At 49.6% G+C, this 19,349-nt stretch overlaps 1 long non-coding RNA gene across 5 annotated transcripts in view; it reads right to left on the bottom strand.

Annotated features, from left to right (window-relative positions):
• Positions 1 to 19,011, bottom strand: part of LOC131840445 (uncharacterized) — a 160,038-nt gene extending 141,027 nt beyond the window's left edge. For all 5 annotated transcript variants that reach the window (XR_009357351.1, XR_009357352.1, XR_009357350.1 and 2 more), the window contains exon 1: positions 18,758 to 19,011. This is a non-coding gene — a long non-coding RNA (uncharacterized LOC131840445). The remainder of the gene's footprint in view (positions 1 to 18,757) is intronic.
• Between the last annotated feature and the right edge of the window lie 338 nt (positions 19,012 to 19,349).

Raw genomic sequence — 19,349 nt, 5'->3', positions numbered from 1 at the left:
CGCCTCCATTGCCACATTATCAATAACTGACCCACAGGTGGTCTGAGCATAAAAACAGTGTAGAGGAAGTTTTATGGAAGCTTCTGTTTCCTATGGGGGCAAATGCCACTGGATGTTCTGGATGTTTCATTTCATAAACCATCATGTTGGGTGAACTACAAGATTCCAGGAACCCTGCAGCTAGTCCTGACTCCTTGCTGGGAACCTGATCTGTCAAATCCTGAGGGAGAACTCACCAGAGAGCTGGGTATTTAGAATTTCGGTAGGAATGGGGAGTTGGCTTCACAACCTGTGGTGCTTTCTTCATACCTGGACTGCAAACTTCACCCTAGGGGAAGTACCTGGGTCTAATGTGTGGGTAGTGAGAGGACTGGGTCCATCCCTGCCTGATGCTTCTCGGTCCCAAAGGAAGGGACATAGTGGGTGGTGAAAGCAGAATCCCAAAGAGAAAAGAAAATTCCTTCAATCTGTAGGAATCCCCAGGGATTGGAATAAACTGGGAAAGTTGTCCAGCAGCTCCCTGCCATGAAGCATGTCTCAGATGGGCAGAGAGGACTTCTACAACTCCTGTTTCAGGGCACCTGACTCTTAAGTTCTGGGAACCTTCAGGATAAGTATATGTTTGAGTCTTCAGATCAGCAGAACATGTAGGCCTCCTGCTGGCAGCCTTCTTTCTCTGTGTGTCCTTCTAGTGCAGAGAACATGGCCCAGGTACAGCACGTCCTGTGGCTAGAGGGCTCTTTCAGAATTGCTCTGGAAATTCTATCCCTACCCTTTCATTTTTGTAAGTTGCTTTTAGCCACATTTCATGAATCAGGGCCTGCTGTGACATAAAGCAGTAGTGAAGAGTCCAAGTCACGAAAGGCAACTACACTTCAGTACCTGTTCCCTCTGCCTCCCGGTAGGGCTCCCTTAAACACTGTGCTCAAGGAGTGCAAGCATATGTGTGGACTCCCAGGAACACACTGGGATCCGTGACCTCCATCCAGGCCCGAGCCCCGAACATGTGGGGCCCAGTGCAAAATGAACACGTGTGGCCCCTTGTTCCAAAACTATTCAGAATTTCAGGATGAAGACAGCAGAGTCAGAGAGCCCAGGTGTGGATTCTGAGCACAGAGCCCTGAACGATGGCACAGATATTAAGTCCATGAAGTTGGTTCAGCGGGAATCTGCTGTGGACCCAGAAGGAAGGGTGCTGGGGACTTAATGGTCTCCCTCCATAAGGACTTCATGGTGGCGAGACAGAAGTCACAGCATCCTGGAAAGCCTTCTTTGAGAGTGGGAGGCTTCAGGCTGGCCCTCTGGATGCTCCTTCTAGATTTCCACCCTCTGAAGCTGTTAGCAGACTGGAGTCCTGCTAAGTCTTCTGGTTTGAATCAAACTCCATGCTTTGGTGGGGTCGAGTTCATTCTTGCAGACTGTGTCCATGCCTGCTTTTCAAATTATTTTCACGGATCTGATTTCTCTGCCCCCAGAAAAATCAGGTTTCTTTTCTACCAGGATGGCACATCTACCATTCACACTTGAGATCAAAGTTTTCAATACACAAATATCCGAACCTGATTCTCCCCATGTCCAAAAGTCTTAAAGTCTTACCCAGGGTTGGACCAGCCTGGACTGCGTCCAGCACGAGCACCTGCCTTTCCATGAGCTGACTGCCAGCTGGGCTCATTTATTCCAAGGTTCTTCTTGGCTCTCCACTCACATCCCCCTCTGCTGTCCCCCCACCGTGTTCACCATCCACTTGTCCCAGGTTATCTACCCCTTCCCGTCTCTATCTCATATCCTCTGAAAGCTCTACGGTTCCCTCTATCCCTGAGCCCCAAGTTCAGAGAGGATATGTTGCCAAAAACTGAGTTCCATGTTCCAACCAAAATTGACTACTTCACCTCTTCCAGCCCCCTCAATGTAAAATATTTCCAGCAGGTAAAGTAGGCTGCTTAATAAATGGGATTAGGAAAGACACTGTGCATTTAGAGAAAGGTTTGATACCTCTTCTTCAAATGGTAAATGAAAATAAATCCCCGTGAACTTGGTATTTTAAACCAGAAAGATAAAATTATAAAAAAACCACAAGAAAAAAACATACATAAGAATATTTTTTTGTGTTTTAGACTTTCTGAGCAAGCCAAAACCTGGGTGTTTTAACATCCATAACAGATTAGATCACATAAAAATCTAATATTTCTGGGGTGCCTGGGTGGCTCAGTGGGTTAAGTGGCTGCCTTTGGCTCAGTCATGATCTCAGGGTCCTGGGATCGAGCCCCATTTCACCCTCTCCTCCCGCCTGTGCTCTCTTTCAAATAAATTTTTAAAAAATCTTTTTAAAAAATTAAATATTTCTGGGGTACCTCGGTGGTTCAGTGGGTTAAAGCCTCTGCCTTCGGCTCAGGTCATGATTCTAGGGTCCTGGGATCAAGCCCCACATCAGCTCTCTGCTCAGCGGGGAGCCTGCTTCCTCCTCTCTCTCTGCCTGCCTCTCTGCCTACTTGTGATCTAGTCTGTCAAATAAATAAATAAAATCTTTAAAAAAAATTAAATATTTCTGTAAAATGAAAGACATAGTAAACAAAGTAGAAGGTCAAGCAGCAGACTGGGAGAAACGATTTGTAACATATACGTCAAAGGTTTAAAGCCCAGAATATGAGAAGAGCTCTAACAGAGCAACAACCTAGAAGGAACAAAAGGGAAAGAAAGGAAGAAAGAAATGGAAGGAGGAAGAGGACACGAAGAGTAGGAACAGGATGAAACAAATGAATAAACTATTTTTTCCTAAATAAAAAATTGAAAACTAAATGAAATTTCAAAAGAAGGTGGGGGGGGGGGCGCCCGGGTGGCTCAGTTGGTTGGACACCCAACTCTTGATTTTGGCTCAGGTCATGATCTCGGGGTGCTGGGATCAAGTACTGTGTCAGGCTCTGTGCTGGGCATGAACTCTGCTTAAGACCGTCTCTTCTCCTTTTCCCTATTCCTGCCTCTTCTCTCCCTCCCTTTCAGAAAAACAAACAAAACTAACAAAAAACAAAACAAAAAAAGCTTAGACAGTGAGAAGACCATTGCGCCATGAAGTCTGAGACATCAAAGACCCATAGACACCACGGATAAGCCTCCCTCCAGCTCTGAGGATAGGCCTGGCCTGACCATGACAGAGCCCCTTGGGGGGTCTCTTGGGAGGCTTTGATGTGGGAGCACCTCAACGTTCTCAATGTTCTGCTCAACCACATAGAGGCCTTTCTCCCCGAAGTTTAAAAATAGAAAAAAGAATATAAGCAGGCAACTTATAAAGGAGTAATTATTAGCAGACCACAGCCCTTCTCCTTTAAACCAGCTTCCCTGCAGAACAATCTGCTAATTTATACATTTGTTTTTAAAATCAGCATTTCTGGAGGCAAAGTTTAATCTTTTCCATTTTCTTTCAGTGCACGGTTTATTGAATTTACATCCTAAAACTCCTCAGGGAGGGCAACTTTCTTTTTAAAGATTTTATTTTTAAGTAATCTCTACACCTAATGCGGGGCTTGAACTTATAACCCCCAGATCAAGAGTCGCGTGCTCCACCGACGGAGCCAGCCAGGTGCCCCAGGGAGGGCAACTGTTAAGTCCACCCTCAAAGGCAGGATTTTCTGAAGGGACGCCAGTTGTGCATGGCTGCAGAGTAAGGGGACCACAAAAATGGCGCAAAGGGTGCTGTGGGGACTGTACTAGTCTACGTTTTAAAGAAGACTGAATTATGTGATAGGCCGCCCATGCAATTATTACATATTATACAGAGGAAAAACCCTGGAAGGAAACAAGTCGGAATGGGAACAGTAGAGAGCTCTACGGGGAGAAATGGGGTGATTATCTTCTTCCCTGTCTTTTGTTCTGAAGTCCCGACCCTGCAGGGTCCCCTCAGCGGAATCCTCTGCCTGGGGCAGTCACACAGCACCTCTACCCTTAGGACGCCTTCACCTGGTGCATTTACAGTTTCGTCAGATACTACCTTGGGGTAACAGATAAAACCTTCAGTTACATCACGCAGATATAGTTCTGCAGACCATTCTGCTTGCTTCCAGTAAGGCCCTCAATTTTACAATAAAGGAGGTATTTAAAAAGCTTAAGGCTGATGCTTATAGCAAACAGGCAGCGACCCAGGGGCGCCAGTGACGGGTGTGTCCCCAGCCCAGTCACAAGGGCATCCCAGGCAGCACCCGTGGGAGAAGAGTCTCTACACCTCCCACTGCCTGGAACCGCTCCCTGGGCCCAGTCCCCGGTCCCCGCGGCACCCTGTGAGCGCGCTCAGACACCGCTTCTCCGCCTCCTGACTTTGAAGTCAAGGTTTCGTTCTCTTGACGAATACTCATTGCTGAAGGCTACCCTTGCTACTAAAATAACTTTCCATGAAATACTCTTGACTGTAAATGCCCTGACATTATAAGAAATGCTCGTGTTTGTGTGTGGTTATGTCTTGTGTAACCGACGCCACCGGGTTTTCGAGGTGAAAATTGCTCGTTTTTGTCATTTCCAAAACCTGACATTCTTTCACTATAATGTGGCAACTTCTCAGTTCTTTAAACTATTTTTTCTTTAAGTTCTCATGAATTGGCGGTTCCTGTTTTTCTGAACTGCTTGTCAAAGCCATGTTTTGTGTTAGGTTCACAGCCACCCCTGTTCAAGAACTAGGAAACAAGGCAAAAAAATCCCCGCAAAAGTGTGACTTCCCAGCCCTCTGGAGCCTCTCTGCTTGCTTTGTAAATTGTAATTTGGAGGGATGCAGGTGACTCTTGGAGGAAGGGAAAGGAGCGGGCAAAGGACAATGTGGGTGAAAGTTCCGATCGCCAGGGGAGATCCTGCTGTGAGGTTAGATGGCGCTCTGCTCACGCTCGCTCCCGTGCAGACTGTGGCTCAGCAACCCCCCCCCCCCCATTCTGCCTGGGGACACATCGTGTGGCCCACCACAGCATGGATCCCATCACATATAAAGTTGAAGTGGGTCTTTCTCCTCAACCCTTTCCACAGGCCGAGCATGGCCACCGCCAACAGGTGGTGGCTAATCCAAGCTGAGCTGGACTCGGGATGGAAAGCGGCTCAGAGCAGACTCCTTCAGCATCGGGAAGGATGTGCACCGACCATTTTAGTTTCCTAGAGTTGCCGTAACAAAGGACGATAAACTGGGGGCTCAAACCACAGAAACGTATTATCTCACCATTCTGCAGATGAGGAGTCTGAGATCAAGGTGTGGCGGGGCCACGCTCCCATTGGAGGCAGCCACAGGAGAATCCGACTGCAACCTCCCTCCCAGCCTCCCTGGTTTGTAGCAGTCCTACTGCCATCCCCACCGGGCTTTCTCCCCGTGCGTATGTCTGTATCCCAATGTCCCCGTCTCATTAGGACACCGCTCACATTGGAAAAGGGGCCACCCTCTCCACTATGACCTCATCTTCAATCATGTCTACCATGACACCATTTCCAAATAAGGTCTCATTCTGAGTTACTCAAGGGGTAGGGCTTCAACGTATGAGCTCTGGGGAGACACGATTCAGCCCGTAAACACACACAGAGGCCTCGAAGGATGACTCACGAAGTCTGGACTTCCACTCACTTTCTTTGTCATTTTTTCTGCCGGTGTCTTCCCCCAAACTCTTTCCCCCTGAAAATAAATCGCCTTCTTATAAACACATTTGCTTTCCTGTTTGTTGGTGTCGAATTACAGATTATTTTAAAAGCGTGGCATTCCATACAGCTCAAAATCCTGCTGATGGAAACAGTCCCAGTCGGGAGGTGCCTCTCAGGGATGCCACCAGCCAGCCGGCCTCTGGAAGGAGCAGGGCCATCCAGATGGGGCTCAGGCTGTCATGTCTCAGCACAGATGTCCTGTCTCCCTGGGCTGCCTTCTGTCCTGCAACCCCATCGGTGCTTTGAGGGTAAAATCCAGGAAGCCCCTCAGGCCCTGGGGCCCCGCTGTGAGGACAGCTGACTGCTGAGAAACCAGCTGGGACTGGCCGGCTGGCTGTCTGGCCTGAACTCTGGCTCCCCCACTCGTTAGTTCTGTGACCACAGCCTCGCCTTCCCCCCTGAGAAATGGAGATCTTCACGGAGGGTGATTCCGCGACACCTTTACAAGGGCCAAGCCCAGAGAAGACCCTGAGATGTCAGCCGTGGCCACTTGAGGTGCCTCTGGCCACAGCAAAAGCCTGAACTTTCACTTAGGAAGATTTGCTTAGAATAATTCTGAGATAAATTTTTTCTTTTTCAACACTCAATCTCCACCTCCTCATCCATCTCTATTGTGAATAAAATTTGGTGTCAAGCTGGCTGTGGGGGTCCCGGGCCCTCATGAAGCCCCAGGCATCCAAGTCACTGTTCCCCTTTCTGGCCCTCAGCCAGCTGCCTGATCACCACCCTGGGTCAGCAGAGTCCTGGGCTGTGCGAGCACATCTCAGCCCCCTGCCCTGGACCCTCAGGATGGCCCTGACCGCTCTGGCCTGGGGCTTTACCAGGCACAGGAGCGCGTAAACGGGGTCTTCCCTGTGCACCCACCTGTCCCCTAGATGCCCACACAAGCACAGGACCAGGGTGCAGAAGAAGGGGCCGTGTGGCCAGCCCAGCAGCCCGGAACGCAAGGAGGGAACACCACAGCCCAGTGCTCTCGAGAACACAAAAGTGCTTTAGCAGTAAAAATGATTGTGATGGTTTTTTCAGAAAGTAGGAAAGAAAGGGAGAAGATTCATTCAAATACCTGCTTACATTTGCATAAAGAAATTCTGGACAGATAAGCGATGAAGAGCAGGGTTTCGGTGGGGGGTCAATGGGAACGGGTAGGAGACAGGTGAGAGCGTGCTTTTCGTCTGACCCCTCGTTTACTTTCGCTTTCAAAACTTATTCAAAGAATTAATTAAAGCTGGAAACTCTATTCCTTATTCACATTGACAGATTAACAGAGACATCCCCGATGCTGAAAAGCATCAGCTGAAGGTCAGTGGCACTTTTGATGAGGGCCCTTTTCCAGGTGAGAACCTCTAGGTGCTCCTGGCAGAAGTGCGCTCCCCATGACTACTCACAGAGCTTCCAGCAAGATTCCTTGAGGTTGTGGAAGAGCTGCTCGGGCTGAGGTTCCAAAAAAGTTGACTTCCTTTGCAGGATTTATTTGAACGATCGGAAAAGGGTTTAATCCGGTTGTGGTCTTAGAAAACAGAATCCCACACAAAGCCCGACATTGGCCAGTTGGGGGTTTGTGGTGTTTGGGGATGAGGCTGGTGAGAATCTGTGCTCTGCGCCTTGGTCTGTGCTCCCTGAAACTCTTGAGAACTTTAGCCTGCTGGTCTGCAACATGGGCTAAGAGTGTCCAGTCCTCACGGGATGGATGTGGGGATTGAACAAGTTAATGGCTATAAAGCAGCCAGCACACACCAGGCCTACGGAACATGTTCCATAATTATTAGCTTCTCCGTCCCCTACTGCTGTCAGGAGGCCCTTTCAGAATTGAGTTACTACATACAGTTTAAGCAGGATGATTAATCTCCCCTAAGTTTTACACAAGATATAAATTAAAATCTCGAACATGAGAACCGGGGGCCTCCCCTTTACCACCACTACAGCACTGAGCAACTGTAATGATCTTTGGAAGCTGCTTGCTCAGAAAGTTCTGGAATTCTCTTTCCTGAAACTTGGAGAACCATTTCCATTTCAGTAAGAAGTCCTTCTCTTGCCACTCACTGGCTATTCATTTTTATAGAGAGCAGTAGAAATGAGAGTTGAAAGATTCTAATAATTTTGGCAAGCAGAAGGCAGGTGGAGGTGGGGTTGGGCTACAGGGAGACTGGGCCCAGTTAAAGGCTATGCAATGACTGGGGGAGGCCAGTCCTCCTTGACCATTCCTATTCTGTGCAAGTGCCCCCGGGGATGGATGCAGCGGGTGAACACTGAGCAGGCGGGACCCACTATGGGGAGGTGAGACAGTGCCTGGGTGACTCACTTTCTCAGCCGGAACATTCTGGTCTGCAGTCACCACTTGTGCTGCTGGGTGGCAGTCTGTACTCACTCTGCGTCTCTGCTCTCCCTTCCCCAGAGCAAGCACTTCTGGGGACTTCAAAGGGACCGCTGCACAGAGACAGGCGCCCATCTGTCAGACTGGGCTCAGGGGTGCCTACTTGAAAAGCCTACCTGAAGTGAATCAAATTCATCCAAGCCACAGACCCCGAGGGTGTGACTCTATATAAGCAACGAAACCAACACTCGCCACCTGAGCGTTCAGATGTTCTACATGTTTAAGGTGACTGACCGCTAGCATCTGGCATCGGACTGTAGGGTTTGCGAGCCTCACTGGAGGAAAGCTGCCAGTGTTTAAGGAGGGACGGGGGGAGAATGAGACAGAAAGAGGGTGTCTACCCATTAGGAGAAGTATGACTGAGTGCGTAAATCATCAGTACCTGCCCTGTTTGTCCATGGGGTCACACCATACATTTGATTTTGTGATGTGTCTTGTCCCCCCTTTCATCTGCAACCGTGAAACCTGTGCAGGAAGGAGAGCTGCTGGTGTTCAGTGGGGTGCCCCAGAATGTTTGATGCGGGCAACCCTGAAGACAGGCCCTAGTGGATGCCAGAGGTCTCTGCTCTCGGTCTACACTGAGCCAAATGGTCTTCTGGAGAAGAGGAAAAGGGAGGGACCCCTCTCTAACCTGCAGATGAAGTCAAGCTTCGTATTTTATGTTAGGGAGATTCAGGCCAAATCTAGGAGATTAAACCAAAAGTCAGTACCCAGATGCAAAATGCGGGAGAAGGGGTTTTGCACACATCCCCCACACAAAGAGGCCACGATGTTGGCCAACAGATGGGTGTGTGGATCCCAGACCTCAGCCTTGGGTCCAGGACAAGGCAGGTCACTGCGCTCATGGGGAGACATCAGAAAACTGGGGTCCGTGGCCAGAAGGGCAGCCTGGAGTCAGGGCTGCCAAACACCTAAGCACCCACTTTCGGGAACTACGGGAAGAAGAAGAGCTTGAGCACAGTGCTAACAGCCAGGTGACTAGAAGGGTTCACTGAAAAAGAAGCCAGGGCTTCTGTGATAATTCAGCAGTTTCTGGGACAGAAGAATGGCCCAGTGAGTTATAATGAGTGTGCTGAATTATGACCACCGTCGTGACCACGGATATGACTGGATTACTTCAGGGCGACGTCCAACTTGTGGAAGTGCCAGAAAACAGGCTTTGCATTATTGATCTACTGGCTTCTCCACCAGCGCTTTGCAGTGATGGGATGGGCTGTCTCTGGGAAGAGAGGGGGGTTTAAGTACAGATTAAAGGGCCTCTTCTGGGGCTCACCAAGAAGGCCTGCTGGGGTGGGCCATGTCCTTTGACCCCAAAGAACTCCTGATAGAAAGTGAAGAGTGTCTTTGTAATGGTGATGACCCCAAGTTGGGTTGTTGAGAGCTCCTGGTGTAGGGGTCACCCCACTGCACTGTACAGACGATCAGAGAGGCTTGGTGACTCACTCACCGTCACACAGATCCCTAGGGGGAGCCGGAACCTACTCTAGCTGTCAATCCATACAGGGAGAACAAAGCAAGACACCAGTGCATAAACCGACTCCTTTCAGATCTCCACGCAAGTGGAGGTAACCTCACAGCCCACCCCGTGTCCGTGAGGCCCCTCACCTTGCACCACAGGCAGCCCCCTCCAGCAGCCCTTCTAACAACCACATTTGCTTATCACCTCCCTCCAGAGGCTCAGTAAACACTTGAGGGATACCGAAGGAATAAAGGAAGGAACAGACAACGGTATCTCTCTCCCCTAGTTCTAGCCTGTACATTTCACGTTCCCCCTGGGCCTGGAGAAAATGGAATGTGGAGGCAGGATGATGGGATTCCTCGGAGTGGACAGACCATGGCTGGAGGGGATCAGGGGGCCCCAGAGAAAGGTGTCTGTGGTCAGAAACACACAGCAAAATTAGGAAGCCATTCCAGTAACCACAGCCAGTACCATGGAACACTTATGGTGTGCGTCACTTGGCTAAGAATTCTCCACGTGGTGAGCACTCTCGTACTCAAAACCACCCTCTGTTGCACTTACTCCTCTGTCCCTACTTCTCAAGTCAGGAGATGGAGGCCAGGGGACACTGAGGTTGTGTGGCCAGGAGTTGGGGGAGCGGAGGCGGCTTCCTCGTGGTAGCTCATGGCCTCCATGTGGCCAGACAGTCTTTGGAATAGAGCAAACAGCACAGCGCCTGGGGGCCTGGCTTCAGGGGAGGGACACAGCATGTCCCAGCACCCCATACCTGTGGAAGGACATCATTTTGCTGCACAGTAGAACAGGCCGGGGGCAGGGAGGAGGAGGGGCGTGGGCCTGGGGCCTGGGTTGGCTGTCCTTCACCCCGGTCAGCTCAGCTCTCTGCTGCTTGTGTGCTTCCTGTCCATTATGGCTGAACATGGTTTAATGCTTCTCCCTCAACAAGCCAAAAGAGTCAAAAGACTCACTTGGAGGATGTGTAGGATGACAATGACAGGGACCAAGCCTGAGGTGTCCCTTGGGCCAATCTCCTCAGTCCCCAGAATGGCTCCACACAAACAAAAATAAGGATGCCTTCCCCAAACAGGAAAGTTCATGATCAAATACCACAAGCCCAGACAGTCTGTCTATGGGCGTCTCACCTGAGGCCCTCACACCCGGAAGAAACCAGCGGACAACTGGCAAGAACATTCTTGGTGTCAGGTGCCCAGCCTGGGCCACCTCCTGGGCAGGTCGTTCTGAACACTGGAGGCCCTGACAGTTCGCTTGAGGTTTTATCCCTGAGAGGGGGACACTGAGGCTTACAGTAGTGGCCCTGCTGGCCAAGATGTGGGAGCCTCACCTGCCTGGCCCAGAAATTCTCCACCCCTCTGACAACTGACTGAGAGCCAGGCTCAACTTGACCTCTTCGCCCCAGGGCCACATCTGTTGCCAGGGTGATGGCCCATCTTTCAAAGCTGCCCAGATTAGGAAAACATGCTCTAGATACATGCTTTCTAATATGACAGCCACTGGCCACATGTGGCTACGTATATTTACATTTAAATGAATTAAAATAAAATACACATTCAAATTCCATTTCTTAGTCACATCAGTCACTTTTCAAGTGCTCAGTAGCCACATGTGGCTTGTGGCTGCCTAGTGGCCTGGAGAGCACACATTTTTATCATCCCGGAGAGTTCGGTTGAACGGTGCTGTTCTGGGGGCTTTGGGAAGTCAGAAGAAGACAGCATGTGATGCCTGCAGGTCCTCTGAGAGGGCTATATTTCTGACTCCTCTGCTATCACTGTTCTTTCTTGCCCCCTACCCAGGCCAAGGCCAAGGCTAGGACAGGGGCCCAGGTTAGGAGAGGCCCAGCAGCAGTCGGCAGATAGGATGAGGCCTACACAGGGTGCCCCCACCAGACGCTCTGCAGCAGCAGGGGCTGGGAGCAGTGGCATGTTTCCAGGAGGGGCCTGGGTCAGGGACAGACCACCAGGTTACACAGGCTCCTCTGGCTGCAGTGGGAGGCCGAGAGGCTCTGGAGCCCCACACCTGCTGGGTCCCAGGTGTTGAACAGCAAGGGTGGCGGCCACCTCAGAGAGCAGACTGCCCCACCCCCCCATTGTTTGGCCCCACACACCCCTGAGATTGTGTGATGACTCCTGGAGCACTGGGACAAACAAGGGTTCCTGATAATGACAGAACACGCACTTTCCCTCGGCCGGGTTGAGGGAGTAATATAGGGGCAGGGTGAGCTTCAAGAGATTTTGAGAATAAAGGAGTTACATCCTTGATACCTTAGCACTATAGACTGAAACTCGTACCCACTAAACGATCAGCTAGATGAGTAGAGCACAAGAGGGACGAATCTGTTCCAAAAATCCTCATCGTCATTTCCCGAGGTGACGTGAGTGTCGTAGCTGTTGAGGCTCTGCAGCAGGGCGGCCAAGGGTCCGGGGCCCTTCTGTGGCTGCTCTCTGCCCTAAATGTTTTCATTTATTTTAAAATCAGAAGAGAAACCAGAATATAATGAAAATGAACATATAATGATCAATCCAGTTTAAATGGCATTCATCTTTATATCGCGACAGTCAGGATATGTCCTTACATGAGGAAGGAGCCACAAAGGCTAAGCACCTGGAGTCCATAAAATTCACTATACGCAGCCTTGAACTTTTGCTCCTCATACCAGAGGCATAAAAGGCAGCTCCACACAAAGGGAACTGATGTCTCAACAGACCCTCCTAGTTGACCTGCAGATTGAATTTCAGCAGTGATGTCTCATACCTCCCTCTGCATCAATCAGGTCAACCCACTCCAAAAATAGGCACATCTCCAGGCAAAACACCTAGTCTCCCAAAGCCCTGGGACCATTTGCCTGCTCTGCCATCCTTAGCATTGCCTTTCTTTCTCCATGTTGTCTTGTGTTTTCAAGAAGGCTGCTGGAGGTCCAGCCATCACATTTGCATTCCACACAGGAAGACAGAGGGAAGAGGAGGACAAAAGGTTAAGCCTCTTAGATGTCAGGCTCCTTCAAGGAGCTTTCCTAAAATCTCCATCTCCCATTGCAGCCTATGTGTTTCATTGGCCAGCCATCTGTCTATGTGAATTTTCCCTCTGCAGTGGCATAAATGTATCATGTAATGTAAAGGAGCTGGAGAAGGAAGCAGGATGAACAAGGCTCTGAGAGGGTACAAAGCAAACACAGAAGGGGACTCAGTCCAAGGCGGAATGACAGCATACACCCCCTGCTGAAAAAAATCCATCCTGTCTCATGTATCCTCACGGCCCTGGTTGTGCCACCAGGTAATGGGGTCATGTGGAATGGAGGGTATGACCGTTTCACCTTCTCTGGCCTTTGATCAGGTTGAATTATGTGAATAAACTCCACTTCCTTGGAGCTGAAACTCTTCTCCTTCTGCCATTCTGCTCTTTGCTGGAACACGGCCGAACCTTAGAGGCCCAGTCTGGACTAAGCCCAGTCTGGTATCCTCAGGGCTGTAAGGGTGTGGTCCTGACTCCTGAGCTGACTCTGGAAAAGCTGGCTACAACAGACGGGTGAGTCATGAACCCAGACATAGCTGAGATTCCTGGTACGTGCTCTGGGGGGGAAAGAATGCTAAGCTTGGACTGCTTTCCTTCGAGGCAGGAGATGCTGCTACAGGATGTAAGGCTCCCTGCCTCCCTGCACCCGTCCCCTGGGGCACTTACAATGGCCTGATGTTATTGGGCTCATGTCTATTTCACCAGAAAGACAGAAATAGGAAAGAGCTGGTCTGCCAGCTCACCTCCACATCCCTGGGTCAAAGAACCAGACGGTTGGGTTCAAAAAGAAGCTCCTCTCCTTACTGATAGTTGATTTAGCGGGCTCCTTAGAAGGGGTAGAAGGGCTCCCCTAGTGCTTCTGCTTCCCAGCTTCCTTGTCTGAATGATGGGGATGGTAATGATAACCTGCCACACGGTTCTGGGAGGACTAAATAAAGTCATCTTTGCAAAACATCCAGAAGAGTGCTTGGCCCTAAGCGAGCATTCAGTAAACAAAGGAGTGTTTGGATTTTCATTATTTTATTGGGTAAATGTGAAGTATTTCCTGATGCATGAATGAAAGGAAATCTTCTTTGACTATTAATACCAAAATCAAACAAGTGATTTCTGTCCCTTTGAACATCCTCCTCCAAGTTGCCCTTGAAGTCAGTCTCCTCCTCTGAGTTCTGATGAGAGCAATGTGGTTATTTTACAAAGTAGACTCTGGCCCCAGAGGAGCTAAGTGACTTGTCCTGGGCCCAGTCATGGGACCGAGAATGCTGTAGAACATAAATCCAGCTGTCTTCAGGAGCACTCTGTCATGGAGGCTGCTTGTTGCCTATCCTATGTCCATTTTCCTCTACGTCCTGTGTCATCAACAACTCCTGTGTTATCAGAGGCAGCAATGTACCTAGTTAAGAAACTGCATTCCTCAGGCTGCTTTACAGATACGGTGGCCAATAAAAGAGGCAGAAAGAGTTACTTGGGGGTTCTAGGAAAGCTGTTGAAAGAAGACTGATGATGCTTAGCTTTCTGTGACCCACTTTGCTCCTTCCTCCTGTGTGGAATGCAGAGGTGATGGCTGAAGCTCCGCAGCATTGTTAAAACCATAAGATAATTTTAAGGAAGGAAGCCACTGCTAAGGGACGCAGAGAAGAGAGATGAATGAACTGGCTGCCCATTGACCTTTGCTCTGGAGAGCCTGCTTCCAATCTTTTTCCGTCTGAGAGAAAGTAAGCCTGGTGGTTGCTGGAGGACTGCTATATTGTAAAGTTTTCACTTATATTTGCCTAAATTGATAGAAAACCAGGCATTCCTCACACTCTACAAATGATTTGTCCAGGGAAAATGATACAGTTATGCCTTTGCTAAAAATTCCAGTATTTTAAGTATGATACAGTTTTGAAAGGGCAGCATACAGGGAAAGGCTAAAAGCCTCCTTGGCAGAAAACCTTCCTTGCAAGGTAATAGATCCTAAAAACAAAGGATAGGCAGGAAAACCGCAATGGATAAGATTTGCTACCGCCATTAGCTTTTTTTTAGTATAGAAAATGCAAGAAAACTGGGTGTTTCTCTCTCTCTCTTTTTAATCAGAGGAATCATCTGAGACCAAACAAGCCTCCCCACCACTCCTCCTTCCTGTGGGCCCAACTTCCTTCTGATCCACTGTTGGCTTCCCCTCGCCTGAGCTCTGCGGTCTAACCAGAACCCTCCAGACGTTGGGAGGTGCCCAAGGTCTGTCCCCCCAGCACTGGGCCAAACCCATGACTGCCCTGCTGCAGCACTGGGAGCAGAGATGGTCCTCTGGGCTTGGGGACAGGTAGCAGCTGCAGGACAAAAGTGCCCACCAAGTGGCACCATTTGTAATGGACCAATATGACCCAGCCATGCTCAGCGTGCAAAGCCTCGACTTCCAGAAAGGCCATGTATAAAGCCCCCGAGGCCTTATGTCCACAGTGCAGTTATCAGAGAAGGCTGACTGGACAAAGAGACTCAGGTGGCCCTTCTCGTGGACCCCTGCAAGAAGTGTGTGAAAATTCGGCTTCTGGGGCACTGCACGATCTTGGATATCTTCAGAATTGGCAAGGAAAGGTCATGTTCTGTTCGGTCTCGTTTTAGTTTTAAGTGTATCTTACTTAATATTTTCAATATGAGTCAGCTCCATGTACTGAACTGATTCTCAAACAGCTAGAAGGGGACTGGAACTGCCTTTAGACAGGAAGCCTGGGTACGGCGTCCAGCTGCTTCCACCCTGGGAGCAGGTCTGAGGCCAGCGGTCCTGGATTCTCGGGACGGGGGCCCCAATCTCCTGGATTACAGACAGCACCCTTGGGAGCCCTGGCTTTTCCTGACTCTCCTCTCCTGATGGAGGTAAAGGCGCCCTCCTCAGAACAGCTGCCCTGCCTGATTCACCTGCCCAGGATGCGTGCACCTTGAAGAAGTCAAGCAACCGGCTGTGGTTCCTATCTTACAGGGTGGGTATGTGTGTGCTTCGTGGGCAGGGGGCTAAAGGAAATGCACAGAAAGTTACTATCATGTGGTTGGGCTGAAGGCAAGGGAAGCTGTCCTCACTGTGATGATGCTGACGTTAGAGATGATGGCCATGAGGATGGCGACATCTAGTATCCTGTGTTTTCCTGGACAGAACCATGAAGCATTTCCCATTTACCTAATCAATAGATGTCCTGCAAACGCAGAACGTGACACAGATGGGAACTCGCTACAGGAGCACGAGAGCCCATTTTTTGTGGGGGCCCAGGCTGGGACAGAACAGTGTCCGGGTGTATGTCTGAGTCAGTGACTGTGCGCTTAACAACTGTAACCCATGTGCTCATCATCACTGATCTTAACAAGGACCCAAGAGGCTGGTACTCTTATCAATTCCATTTTACAATGAAGAAGGTAGGACACCAAGAAGCTTAGTAACTTGCCTGCCATGGGGGTGAGCTCTGCTTATGGCAACCAGTGGTGGCACATCAGTCAGGCACCACAAAAATCCTCTTGGCAGGAGGTAATGAAAGCCCGAGTGGGGATGCTGATGAATGGTGTGGAGGGGGAGACAGAGCCCGCAAGCAACAGGCCGGTCTGGAAGCTGAAGGCACCATGACAATAGGGCACTGGGCCATTTCCGAGTGTCATCAAACTGTCAGCATTTTCTTGCTGCAGGTGTCCTTTTAAAATATCTACTCAGTTTCTCTTGTAGATTGTTTCCCTTTTTACTCCCTGCTTGCATCCTCACTTAGAATCAGCATCTTTTGGTAGTCGGAAAATGTGACAGAGCAGCAAATCATATTAATGAATGCTCTATTTTCAGACCTGCCCAGAGCCTTATTTCTGGCCTTTTTAAATGACTCTCCTGATTATAAAAGTGATCATATCAGTTTGCCACAGACTTATTTCTCATGGGTAAGCGGTAAATTGACTTCCATCGTTCATACAACTGCCCGAATTCTACAAGAAAGAATACAATCAACGTCTAGGATAAAATCAACCGCCTCAAAACTACTTCCCAACGGCACTTATCCAGGGGATTTGGAGACTCAGGACCTAGTGATGAACATATGTTGACACCTGGAATGTTCTCTGAAATGGGGACAAGAGAGAATGCTCATGTGCCCAAGCCACTGAGGCACTGCCTAGGGCATTTTGCCTTTTGGGGCTCTTCTCTCCAGGAAGATGGCATTTCTCCGAGCACTTAAAAAGATCACTCACCAAGAGAGACAGACTGGGCTGGGCTCCCACCTCAGAAACCCCTGTCATCTGCCTTGCTGAGGCCCCGAGTTGATCCCGAGAATCTCAGCCTTGGAACACCCACTGATTACACTGAAATCACAAGATCTTGCTTGGGAAATTCATGCCACTAACTCAGGGGCCGCAAGCCCAGATGCCTTCAGAGTCAAGGTAAGAAGGGAAGTGGATAGAGGTAACATCGAGGGGCTCTCTTGTGTGTCCAGACCCTGTTGGAAGTCTGAAAGCTGATGCTAAGTCTCTGAGCTTCCCCAGTGGCCCTCCGAGGCAGGCAGAAACCACAGTCTGGAAGCCCAAGGCTACCAGAGCCTTGCAACATTAGGGTTCAATAGAGCCCATGATCCAAAGAATAGGTGACCCATAGTCATCTGAATACAAAAAAAAAAAAAGAAGAAGAAGAAGCAAAACAACAACAACAACAACAACAACCCCCCCCCAAAACCCCAAACAGCCACTGATCCTGGGCAGGCCAACAGAATCTGAGGGGGTTGGACATGGATTCAAACAGGACTGCATTCGTTTTTGAGCCTCCTACCTGCAACTCCAGCTTTTTTTTTTTTTTTTTTTTTTTAATTTTCTTAACATTCTTCTTGGTTTATAAGAAGAGTCAGGTTCAAGGGAAGATTTCTCCCTTGGAATCTTGCTCTCTGACATTAAGGTGACACCCCCACCCCACCCCGCCCCAAACCCTTCCCTGCTCCATGACGGGCGCAGAAGGCCAGCTTCAAAGCTCAAGCTATCACGTCTCCCTGCTCCCACTCCATCCTTCAGCAGGTGTGATGACATGGGGACACGGGATGCAGCCCTAACCCTGGGCCATCCCAGCCCTTCATAAACTCTGGATTTGTAACTTAACAAATTAGAGACTCAGCCAGGTCTGTCAAGGCCGACCCTAAAAAATCAACATCAGCCGAAGGGGAGGGTCCTGGCAGAGGGACCCCTTAGCAAAGCTAAGTCCCCCACAAGAGCTGGGACTGAAGAGGAGGGGGTCGCCGCACAAGGGAGGCACCCAGAGTTGATTTTAACCAAAGACCAAACAGCCAGATCGTCCTGGAGGGGCTGGCCAGCCACCATGCTGGGCTCGGGGGCAGATCATTTGCTCTCTTAGAGCTGCTCCAATTTTAGAAATTGGGTGCTGACTCATTATTAACCCAGAAAGCCCACACACTCAAATGACTCTACTGAAAAAGCTCCCTGTCATACCCTGCTTACTGGTGTGCAGTTTTTTAAGCAAATTCAAAAAATGTTTATCACAAGGTATTTATGACATTTTAACCGTTTCATTTACAGTAACTAGAATGACATTTAAAAAAAATGTTTCCTGTATTTTACTTGACTGTAAAGCTAAGCCTCATCAGAATAGTAACAGGTTGAGAAACACATTATCAAGGTCATATCAGGCCTCAAGGACTCAACAACCCAATCCTCACCTCCCCTGCTGGCCCCAAGCCCCCGGACCCCCGCATATTTTCTTTCTGACTTTATCATGGTTTGTGCCATTGAATCACAAGCAAAAAGAAAAGACATAAAATAAGTTCCCAGAATCATTCATAGGCTCATAGAGAAGGAAGCCCAAATGCTGCCTCTCTACTGTATTTTCTTGCACTAAAAACTGGGCAGCTCAGACCACGCGGCCAGAAACTTCTCAGGGGCTGTCTTCTCTCCACCTCTAAGAAGCGGAAGCCAGCCCAACCTCAGCACCCCTGGGTTAGCACCCACTCACCCACCTCCATCTCTGAATTTCTCCATGGCTCCAGGGACGAGACTGGAACAGCTTATTTTCCAGCCCAGCACCCCTGTCTCTCCTGGGATAACACAGTGTACGACGAGTATCAACCTGCTCCCCATTAACTGCGGAGACAAGCACCCTACAACACAGTGGTTCTGGGGGTGGGGGCAGAGATTAGGGGTGCTCCAAGTCTCAAATGCGGTATCGCCTCCAAGATGCAACAGCTTTAACCCATCCGAGACTTAGGGGCAGACGCTAGAAATGATCATAAAAATGAGAGACACGGACTCACCGGGGAGAAGCGACTGGCTCCACCTTCCCGCCGCCCGAGCTGCGGAGGACTGAGGCGCACGCTGGCTCAGCCACAGCCCGCCTGGAATGCCAGCCCGCCGCCTGAGCAGCCTGCTGTCACGACTTCCCTCCATTCCGCACGGCTGAGACCAAGAAAAAAGAAAGAAAGAAAGAAGGAAAGAAAGAAAGAAATTAGGAGAGGGGAAAAAAAGAAAGAAAGAAAAGAAAGAAAAAAGAGGGAAAAAGAAAAAGAAAAAAAAAGGGCGCACACCTCAGTCTCCGTTCTCATTGGAACGAGATGACTCATGCTGACTCACAGCCACCACTTCCTCTCCGACATTCTCTTCATACTTGTGAGCTGGGCTGGTCCTGTTCCCAGGGTCTCTGCAGCCCTTCCTGGAAGAACAGCCTTCTGACCCTGGCAAAGCCACCCCAGCGCTGACCTCATGTGGAGCCCCTGGGAGCGCCTACACAGGGGAAATGCTTTATTTAAGAGACATGAGCCACAGGACAATAAAATGCACGAATCCCATGCGCATTTGACTTTCAAATACACACTGCAATTCTGTAATATCTTGCAAAGCTCCTACGAA

This window comes from Mustela lutreola, chromosome 9, assembly GCF_030435805.1.
Source record: "Mustela lutreola isolate mMusLut2 chromosome 9, mMusLut2.pri, whole genome shotgun sequence".
NCBI classification, from domain to species: domain Eukaryota; kingdom Metazoa; phylum Chordata; class Mammalia; order Carnivora; family Mustelidae; genus Mustela; species Mustela lutreola.
This window is presented reverse-complemented; position numbering and strand designations above follow the sequence as displayed.